This window comes from Ostrea edulis, chromosome 2 (assembly GCF_947568905.1).
Source record: "Ostrea edulis chromosome 2, xbOstEdul1.1, whole genome shotgun sequence".
NCBI lineage: Eukaryota > Metazoa > Mollusca > Bivalvia > Ostreida > Ostreidae > Ostrea > Ostrea edulis.
This window is the reverse complement of record NC_079165.1, coordinates 81,366,927-81,379,006: the sequence shown is the minus strand read 5'-3', so window position 1 is coordinate 81,379,006 and position 12,080 is coordinate 81,366,927.

Genomic DNA, 12,080 nt, shown 5'->3' with positions numbered 1-12,080 from the left:
AGGATATGGATATAGCCATACATACCATCTTGATTTTTCTTTTCCACGAGAGAGAGAGAGAGAGAGAGAGAGAGAGAGAGAGAGATAATCGACTAATGGGGGACCATTTTCCCCAGTTCGTTTCAGAATTATCCATGTAATATTTTTCTTTATAACTGTGCATGTACTGGATGATTTTAGATGTATCACTGCTTTTGCTCTACCTTGCTTTTGGCATCGGTTCATTTATCAATACGTATTTCTGATGCGAAAGAATGTTACCTGAAAATTTGAAAATATAAATGGAAACAGAGTGTTGGAGTATATATTTCTTGTGGCTAGAAAACTAGTCCTTACACAGAGACCCTATTTTTCTGCCATGGTCTTCTATAATCACGTTGAAATATTGCACAGTGTTCGTTTTTCATGCAATTTCCTTCATGTGTAAAAATCTTAGTATTCTTTTTAAAATATGAAACTTATGGAAGATGTCATCCAACTACAGAACACGCGATAGCTTTGTATTAACTTATACTACTTTTTAAAGCCCCTATATCGCAGGCTGCACGACATGTCATACATTATTTCATATGTTTTAAAGGACACAAGGCATGTTTCTAAACTTTTTTTTTTCCAGCATAATTAATTCTTGCCATGCATTAAACTATTTTACATGCGTTTGAAATATAACATTTTGCGTAGTTTTCAAGTTTGAAAGCGGTGAAATTCAAATCTTGCGATATGCATATTTTCTTCAATATTTGTATGCTCTGGTGGTCAAAACATCTATACCGCGTCCATTGGATCATTTGGGGTGACAACAATGCAACGACAGGGGTGTTGATTTTTCACCACTTCGACAGTGGACAAGGCAAGTTCATTTCCAATTTCCACAAAAGGGACCCATAATTGTCTGATTAAATCTTTTACTGCAATTAGGGAGGAAGGAATAATAAAGGTTTTTTAAACTAACGACAAAGTTGAAATCGGAAATATGTATTGTGGTTAATTATCGCAATATATTTTGGCGAACGAACTATAAGAATTAATTACTATAAGCATAAGAAAGACAAAATGCACATAGTTTTGTATATTTTAGAGACATGTGATGTGTCCTTTCACCAGAATTATTTGGCTTTAAATCGGTGTTTACAAACAGCGGTCACTCCGCCATTCCTAATAGATATTCAGAAGATGGATCAGGTGACAGTCACATGTCCAGTTCAGACTGTCTGTGTAAAGCTGTGTATTATTTTACTATAGTACCGTACCATATGTGTTTTACGTGTTTGCTGGAGAGAAAGAAAATATATCAAATACATATAGCCTCTTAGTAATATTCCTAGACATCGTAGACATCTTCGTTGTTTTACGCTCTTTCAAACCTAAACAGTTGCGTTGGGTTATATGCACGTCATGTTGGGATCACAGGCACCTGAAGTGTAGATAGCTTGTATAGATCTTATGTACATACCCCAATCCCTTCTAGAAAGAAATGATTTTTATACAGAACCAATAATCTATACTAATATATGTAATAGTATCTCAAAAGCTTAAAGAAGGTAGAAACTGACTATTCAGAACGACTTATGAGAGTGATCTGTGGGGAAATACTAGTAACAGAATTTGGATAAATTATTAGTTCTGTATAAAAATAATTTCATTTTAGAAGGGGGTATGTACATATTAAAGATCTATACAAGCTATCCACACTTCAGGTGCCTGTGGTTGGGATTCCCCTCATGAATGCACATGAGGCTATTTACAGATGCATAAGCACATGACTTCAAATCGGAGAGAAATGACGCCAGTTCTAAAATAACAGATTAAACGTTTGAATAACAAAGAAAGAAAAAAGTTCCGATAGCAGAATTAAATGGATGTGATCCATCGATAAACCGGACTCCATGCTTCACTATTTGAATATGATACGCATGCGCGGGAGATTCCACCACATTTATGAGTTCCCACTATATTTGATTTTGAATAATCTTCTCAATGTTTTTTTTTATACATGCAAATGCTATTAAAGGGAGGAAACATGAAGATGTGTCAAAGGGTTTTGATTCGTTATTTTGATGTATATAATTATTTCTGAAAATCATTAAGTTAACGAATCTTTTAATCCCTGGGAGCTGCCATATTGTTGTGCATACTAACCATAGTCCTCTGGGTTTCCGCACAGTTTGAGTGCAAACGACCTCTGGCGAAAGTTTGATTGTTGTGTGATCTCTTAGGATCAGATAGAGGACAGCACTGATGCTGACGTCAGTAGGACACATTGTACTTTTGGCACAATGTAAGGATCAACACTAACGTCATCAACAGAAAGTGAATTAAATGTGGGATATCAGTTTGAACCTGATTTTACAGAGGAAGAAATTGTTTCTCAGTATGATACTTCTTCACCAGCAGTTGATTTTAATGAGAGAGGGATTTTCCTTAATCAAGATTATTTGATACATATCAAATAGTCCACAATTAATTAAGATTGGCTAATACAGTTCGTACCGTTTACGAAATAAACATGGTTCGAACTATCTTGCCTCTTACAATTCCGCCTAACGGGGAACGAGTTAACTTTTCAATCTGCTCAAACCTTAGATTCAACACATTGTGAAAAATGATTTTCTTAAAGAGACACTACCGCTCATTTTGCGCAAAAATCATGAAATGACAATTTTCCCAGCGCTTTCTCAATTTTTGTTGCATTGTTGAAAGTATGAACTTTGCGAAAATAACACTTATCTAAAGTTAAAAATTATCGTTTTAACGTAAAAATTAATACTTTTTGATGGCCTATACACAAACTATCGAGTCTCCTCCTTTCAGTCTTCAGACGCATGCGCATAGACAGTAAACAGTGCAGCATGTCGTCCAGAGAGAGAAAGTGTAGTTGATAGATCTAGAATTTTGAAAGATTCTGTAAGAAAAGAGGTAAAAATAGCATGAGATAAAACTCATACGTGAAGTAAAATTTACCTTGGGATCAGTATGACCGTTGGAAAACAAAGAGCTCGGAGAAACACATGTAACTCAGTGGCGGATCTAGGATTTCCGAAGAGGGGTGTGAAAGTCAAAGATTAGCCAAAGTAATCGGCCATTCTGGTGCAAAATTTGGATTTTCATTCACAATCTGTGGGGTAAAAAGGGAGGGGGATCCTGGCCTCCTAAATCTGCCATTGAGACTAGCTGCGAAGACACCACGTTTAAAAGTAAGTGCTATTTTTATCTGAACACGACACGTGTTAGTTGTAAAAACAACGGTCAATGGGAACATGGAAGGTTTCTGTTGAAATAATGATTTGTAATTACTTATTATAAGGAGCAGGGAATAATCTTATACTTGAAAGGTGAGTGTGGACCCCCTTGAAGGGGAATTTAAATAATTTCCTACAGAACACCTTTGCTGTCATTCAAAACCACGTGATGTAAATAAGCATTCAAAAGTCCGAGTCAGCATGAAGAAACCTTTGAATTCCGAACGATCTTCAAAGCGCAGTTGAGAGTAAATTGATGCATCTCAATTGTTCAAAATTGTCAGTATCGATATGAAATTTATCATTTTATCAATACATGGTTTAAAAAACACTTTATTAAAATGTGGAAAATGAGCTGTAGTGTCTCTTTAATGACAATCCATTACCATCGAGCTAATTTATTAACATCTTGCAATCGTATACGCAGCCAAACAATCCTTTACCAGTGCAGCAACAGGATGAAGCCAAAAAAAAAAAAAAAAAAAAAAAAAAAAAAAAGGGACAGATAGAAGCAATACCGATCGATTGGTGTTTGATTTGTTTTGTCCATGGTGAAAATAACGAACTGTAACCTATCTAATTCCTATAAGCAATACAATAAAACATCTCTTCCAACAATGGAATCGTCACCACTGTCGGCGATGGGTTGCTAAACTTTGGCCTGTGTTTGGCGTTTTCTCGGCCACTTAGCGGGGAGCCTCAGCCTCAGCGATTTTTATCGTGCCACCTGTGACTCGGACCCGCGGTTTAATTTGACGACCTGTTACAACTGCGATGGGTGCTGTGGACCTTTCTATCCTGGATCCCCACGGGACTTGAGTCCGAGACTAGGAGGGCAAGGCAGTGAAGCACGGCAACGTTATGGTCACCCCCCCCCCTCTTTTAAATGCAGGAGGTACCCATTCAGCCGGTGATGGAGGTTTAATCCCGGGCGAACGCTACTCGCCTTTCTCAAGGTCAACCTGAATTGAATCGTCACCACTGTCGGCGATGGGTTTCCAAATTTTGGCCTGTGCTCGGCCACTTTGCGGGGAACGATTTTTATCGTGCCACCACACACGGACCTTCCTAACCGGGATCTCCACGGGACTGGAGCTCGAGACAAGGACGACAAACCAGCCAGGCAGTGAAGCACGACAACGCTGGTCCTCTCCCTCCCCTGAAGGCAGGAGGTACTTATTCAGCCGGCGATAGTCGTCTAATCTCTGACGAAGGCTACCATCCCATATTCAATTACATGTCATACACAGATGAACCTGGATAAAGTTCAGGTATACCTGATTGTGCCATGTCGGCACTGCATAGACCAGGGGCTCGGACCTCAACCTACCACGAGGTTCAATTTGCAATGTAGCCAACCACTACATTATCTCGCTAGGTTTACTTGCTAGGCATTATTGGGCCCAAGTTTCAGGGTAGGCATTGCTATTCACGGCCACAGGGGTTCACGGGTTTTTACTACGCACGATCACAATTTTAGGTACCAAGGACCTCACCGGTCAATTTATGCAGAGTTATTAACTTTATAGTACTTATCTATTATTAACATCCCTATGCAACTAGTTCTAATTGTAACGGGGACCGTTACATATGTTCCCCAAACCTCCCCCAATTAAAAAGCGATGTCCTTGTGAATCTATAGCAAAAAATCATTTTATTTTAGCCTTTAATTACATGTAGTACGTTCAGTATGGTCATTTCAGTACCAAAAAAATGAAAGAAAGCGTTGCACGCGCATACACGCGCACGCGTGTATGATTCAGAATTTTTGTTGATGTCGTTCAACAAGCATGTGTATCATATACCCACAGTGTGAATTTCATAACGTTTCCACCAAATATAAGGAAGTTATAGCGATTTTAAAATCGTCCAATCAGAATTCAGCACACGTGCATGCACGTGCTGAGCAGCAATTCTAACCACAGCAATTTGTAAGGAGTACCAAGACACATCTAAACCATTAATATGAATAGAATTTGATGAAAAACAAAAACGTTATCGTCCTTTAAAAATTGAACATTTAAAAAACGTTGCACGCGCATGCGCGTGTGCGTTGGCATTTTTTTGTTACACCAATATATAGATACACATATTGTCTACGTATGCTGTGAATATCATCTCATTCGCTTCATAAATAAGATAGTTACAAACGTTTTAGTATTATCCAATCAAAATGAAGTTCACGTGCATGCGCGTGCAAATTGGTAATTTTGACCATGCAAATCAGTTAAGGGTCTCAATATCTATCTATGATATGAATTTCAAGCCATTTCAATGAACAACAAAAAAGTTAGACTGATTCCAAAGTTAGCGTACAAATTTTGTAATGCGCGTGCACGCGCATGCGTGCACGTGCTGACAAAATAAATATTATTTTTCATATGTACAAATGATATACTATCATCCTATTTAGGTTTTATATCGCTTCCTTCAATATTCTGATTTTGCATTTTTTGTACCAAAATTGCAATGCACGTGCGCGCGCGTGCATGCACGTGCAGACAAAATGACTATCACTATGCACATCTACAAACGCTATACTATCATCCTGGAAAGTTTCATATCGATCCCTTTTGTAGTTTCTGAGAACACTACCGGACAAAAAAGTACCGGAGAAAAAGAATAATAATAATAATAATAATAATAATAATAATAAGAAACAGAGTAAAAACAATATGTTCCCAAACTTTGTTTGGGGAACATAATTATGTGGTATTCTTGCTATTTCAGCAATTTGCCTCTTTTTATTTTATGTAGCTACATGCGTAAACTTATGATAAACCATATATGCATGTTGATGGTTTACGCCTGCGGAAACTTATGATAAACCATATGTATGTCAATGGTTTATGGCTGCGTAAACTCGTGGAAACTTGAGGTTTCAGCAAGTTTCCGTTGCGGAAACCATATGGATTCGTGGACACCCTAAGTTTCCGGAGTGCGGAATCTTGCTGAAACTTGAAGTTTCCAAGCGGAAACTTGGCAGAAACCTTATGTATACCTAAGTTTCCGCAGTGTTTCCGCAGTGTTTCAGCCTTGCGGAAACTGCATTTTTCATCATGTGTAGTTTACAGATGATTCCGACAACGTACGTGACGTGGAGCGCTATATACTATTTCGTACACACGTTCAGGTTTGTGCTAGAACCAGCATCACAGCATACGAGTCGCAGTATATTCTCACCTTGTCGTTCTTTGGATGTCGATATTTAGCAATTTCCATAGCACAGAGACCTAGTTCCATATCATTAGTTGCATTTAATCGCAGTTTTTGTTTCCGATAATTGTCCACAATCTCAATTTAAGTTCGGACTTGCAGATTGTTGATCGGTTCGTTGTTGTTTATTCTCAATGTCAAGCCTAACCAAAAGTTATTGTTTGGTTAACTTTAAGTCAATCACACTCCATTCCATTTTCATGTAAATAATTGACTGGTTTTGTCTCAAATGTATTCGGCGTTGAATTTTTCTTTCCATAATTCATTCAATAGGCATTTATTGGAGTTTGTATAGTTCCAGCAGTCGAGAAACCACGTCAGGAAGTGTCATGCTTTGTTATCCAACTTTTTTCGAGGAGGCGTGGCTTTGAGAGTAGAGGCTTAGGGGTGTTAATGGGCTGGGTAATTTTCGTATTTTGGCTCGAGTAATCGGTCTTAATTTTAATTCTTAGCTGAGTTTGGGTTAATTCTCACTGGCTCTGGAACGTTTGGATTAGTTTGACGAATTTATGAGGAATTTCCGGTCGAAAAAGTTTGATCCATTACAGTTTATTGTTTTATCTTAGGTATCGTCGAAAATGGTATTTAGCAATGTGCCATTCTGCTATCATTACCTTAGTTTTTACGGAAGTATTTGGGACTTGTAGTTAGATATTTTTTGACGGAATTCAGACTTCAAAATTATTCTAGAATTTTCTGCTGAAACTCTTCAGAATCAATCGGAATCCTTTAGAGGTATACCAGTTTCAGTTATGGGGCGTAATTTTCCTCCAGTAGGACTGGGAGATGGTTTGCTAAATTGGTGTTTGGAAATTTTGTCCAATTTTTGCTTCCCATCATAGGAGTTATTCAGAGCTGACAAGTCTTATAGTCCGCCTGAACTGCGACCACTTTGTTGTTAATCTTACGTCACCTTTGAGATTACACATTTTGAAATGGTCATTTCAGAATTCAGTCTAATTTTGGTCAGGAATCCTGAAGTTTTAGCTATTCCCTTGAAAAATCCAGGAAATTCAAATAATTTACAACTTTCATAATCACTATCAAAATGTGTCAATTTGGTGATACCAGTGACCTCTTGGTTAAGTCATCATTGCTTGAGAGTACGCAAGGGGGTTCGAAGGGGGTAGCATAGAGATAAACGCTCTCCCATTGTGCCTCCAGGGGTCCTGGGTGACGGACGAGAGTGCACGTCGCCCACCCCGCAGAATTGAGATGACCTTGTTGTTAATTTATTACCTTCGAGGTTACACTTTTTGTAATGATGAACTTCAGAATTCAATCTAATTACTGGTCGGAAATCCTGAAAGTTTTAAATATTCCCACGAAAATTACAGGAAATGCAGGTAATCTTCAAGTTGAGAGCGATTACCGAAATGTGTCAATTTGGTGATAACTTGGGTCTTAGTAACCATTGCTTGAGAGTGCACAGGGGGTTCGGAGAGGGGAGCGTAGAGATAAATGCTCTCCCCTCGCGCCTGCGGGCCCTGGGCGACGACGAGGGTGCACGTCGCCCACCCCACTGTTTAAGTGCCTCCAATTTCAAGTATGCATGAAGAAAAAAAGGAAACAAACATACAAATATCAATTGTTGTGGGGGACATTGTTCCAATGTCTGTGGCGGACTGGGTAGTGCGTTGGGGTAGTTGATCACTAATTCTGCGCCAAAACCGGCTCTCCTCCCACCTACTACTAAAGCAGGGGGCAGGTATTTCACGTGTACCCTCCAGACGACCATTAAACTAGGTCAAGGGTCAGTGGATATTCATAGAAAATACTAATTTCTTGCATAAGTTGCTAAAGTTTAATTCGTGGGGCTCTCGGCTAGTTCATAGCTGGGGCCACATCCACCTCCTACTAAGGGAGGGGATGCTACAGGCTGGTGCATGTTGCGACAACTGTAGGAGGGTCTACAAGCTTGCTCCGCACTTGCTAATTAAACCAGGTAGCACGCAGGAGACCGGTGAGATGCGCAGAGATCTCTACCTCCCTTAGAACGTGGGGACTCGTTCAGGTTCGGGCACTTATGTCCACATAGGGCCCCCTGTGTTGCCCCTACTTTGGTAGTCAAACTGGCCGCCTCCCCAGTTCCCCACAAAAAGTTTGCATGCGACCCTTTCCACCATGTATGTAAATTTGCATCCTGTTTCTGATCCAATTAATAAATATTAAACTTGTATCACTCTTGTCATTGCAGCTGCTAAGCAGCCTATGAGGGATTGCAGGGCAGCCAGTAAGCTTCGACACACCTACTGGTCTATTCAGATATTAGGTTAAGGTCACTATTCAATTCGGGTAGTAGGTCAGATGTCTTGCGGCTGGTTGTGCTGTATATTAAGTTTATTTTAGCACAATGGCTTCTCTAGGTAAATTTAACATACCCTAGGTCAGGTCATGGTCATAAAGCCAATTCTTTTATTAATTGGTCAGACACGTAGCTGCCTATATGCAAGTGCGCAACTGCGTACACATCATTTGCGCGCACGCGCATCATGATGTTTATTCAATCGAATTTAGAGTCTTTTTATTTGTAAATCATTAACATCATGTCGAATATCACTTCAATAAACATCATATAATATGTACACACAGTAGACAGATTAGAATCTTCTTCGATATCTGTAACATTTACCATATATATATATCAGTCGAAAACAGCAACAAAAAAGTGTACAACAGGAGCTCCCGGGGTTTCGCCCCCTTGGGTCCCTTCCAGGGCAAAACCACTGTGGGACTTAAGGCGGCCCCCAGACCACTTGCCATACTTTGCGTACACTTCATTTTCTTTCTGACTAAGCGCATGTTGGTGGGCTTGTGGAAATTGTACCTATGTACATTCGAGGGGTGTCTTTTTCATGAGTTTGACCAGTTTGTGTCAGATGTCATAAATATAACATAAACAGTTCTCTACATCCATATTTAGACACCGCGTGTTATAATTGATACAACTTACATTTATGTATCCAGAGAGGACTTACATATCAAGTAAGGAAACACAGAAATGAAAAGTATACAGAATTGAAATATAAACATAACATGGTATTTTGTGTAAACATTTCCAATTGCACACATGTGATAGAATACAGTAACAATTCTGTTGTAGATATGCTATCGGGATTTATGGCCTACAGACAGTTTATCAACTAGGTCAGCTTCGGGGGGGGGGGTGTCAGAGTATTTTTACCCTCATTTGTTATGATAAACACTGCAATTATGACAGATTTCTGGAAACCTCAGACTCTGATAGAGATTTTAAATAAGTATACTTTTTTATGTGTAAACAATTTAACAATATAATTGTAAATTGCATCTCGTTTATACGAGTATGTGGTCCATGTACATCAATTACTGTGGTATCATTTTAATTTGTGGCGACCAATTTTCGCGGCTAAACAAAATATTGCTGGTTCTAGGGGACGTAATTTCGTGGGTAAGCGATACGATGTCGCTAGGATTTCTACTTGGTTTAAAACAATGTTCGAGGACACGTAAATTCGTGGGTAAGATTGACCCACGAAATCCACGAACATCAATCCCCCACGAACATTGATGATTCCACAGTATTATGAATTACATGACAATATTACCAGTCACCTTAATTATCTCCAAATATTTCAAAATCTAATAAAATCACATGTAATTGATTTGGAATCTTGAAATCACAGTGCTTCTGAGTAAGTTCAGAAGATGGAGGAGCTGGAAATATTTTGTGGGGATATTTTCTTCTCATCTACTTCAGAGCATATATGCTTGCTGGGACATAAGGGATGGCCTCCACAAACCTTTCTAGAGTGTTTAATTGATCAAAGCTGGTAACAGAAACAAGCAAATTAGTTTCAGGTCACACTATTGGGTTTAAGATCTTTTGAGTTTATTGTGCGGCAAATACCTTTTTATGTACTCTTCCTTTAAGCATGTAATTAAGAGAAAGTCATTAACTTTTTTAATTGATTCAGCTGCATTAAAATAATTCTGTACAATTAAACAAAAAAAGCATATGAGCATCGGACCACATAGCTTTAAAGCCCAGCAAATACCATGAATAATTGATAACATGCGCTACAAATGACATAATACGGAAATTTGTGTTATTCAATATTCTATTGCATTTTAATGAAAGTAACTTATATTTCTAATTTGAACAAAATAAGACAAAAAATAAATAATTCACTCGTGTTTTGAACAGATGTAATGTACAGTCATGAGCATTTCACTGTTAAAAATTCATTTTCCATACTTTGGATTTCATTTACATTATATGCATAAATTTTTATCATCCTTCGCATCGTCCTACTGGCTGTAGATCCTTTGTTTTGCAAATTATTCGATGGGGGGGGGGGGGGGGGGGGGGGGGGAGGGGGGGTGTATAATGACTGCCTCAAATTATTGTCCAAGACTTCATTTTTTTTAAATTGTAGTGATGGGGATAGGTGGGTTAGGGGGTTGGAGTCTTTTGCTATTATTGTTCATACTTCGCTAAATAGTTTTCATTTATAACTTTCAAGCTTACATTCTTTTCGCTCACTACTACTGTTAAAAATAGTTAGGGGACAGTCACCCAACATACAAGGGACGCGGACTCAGGCAGGGGTGCTCCACCCTAACCCTTCTAAAATGACAGAGAGAGGAAAGGGTATCAAAAAGAGTATCAAAATATGATTCTCCAATTGCTAATTCTCATGAGTATTGCTAACATACATGATTTACAAATCCGTCATCTTAATGCCCTGTTCACGCGGATGCGCTTCAAATTAAAATTTGTACATCTACCATTTTTAGTGAAAATCAACATTATTTAGGCGGAAAATTAAAAGTTGTATTATGTTACATATTTAAACCTATGGATCGGCGACATGACTTAGAGGATCATTCATTTACTAAAATTGAAAAATACCCGATAGATCTAAAACCTATTTTTTTGGGTCTCATTTATGCTATTGAACTTCCTTATTTAAAAGATGCTGTTAGTCGGAAGTTTTATATCGTTGATGCTGAAATATAAAATACCTGGTCTGGTGACAGTAACGTACGTGTCCTTTTTGTACATTAGAGAAGTCCCTACCATATTATGTTCACATATCAATGGGTAAGTACCCAGCCTTTCAGGAGATAACCACAATCATATTGCCTGGGTTCGAATTTACTATGTAAAGAATACTCTTTAAAGGGGCATGCATACGATTTGAGATGAAAATTTTCAAAAGTTTATTTTTCCATATTTAATGTATAGAACGTTTCAATAAGGTATTTCTAATGGTCAGCAAAAATTTCAATTTTAATTCTCGCGGTACATGGGAGATGCAGAGCTCACAATTCTTTGTTACGTAAATAAGGCTCGTGTCATGTTTTTGTTTACATAAGATAAATATACTAGTAAAAGTTTCGTTTAAAGCAAATTTTTCAAATTACAAGTTTATTCTGAATACAGTTAAACAGTTTTTAGTGTTTCACACATCTCACTTTTTTAAACATGATATCTTCTATTGAGCAATCTAAACGTAAACAAAAACATGGCACGAACCTTATGTATATAACAAGGACTTTTTAGTTTATTGAAACCTTGAAAAACATCTCACTGGTATGGTACAGTTATATGATAATCAAGTAACATTGTACTAGTGAGTA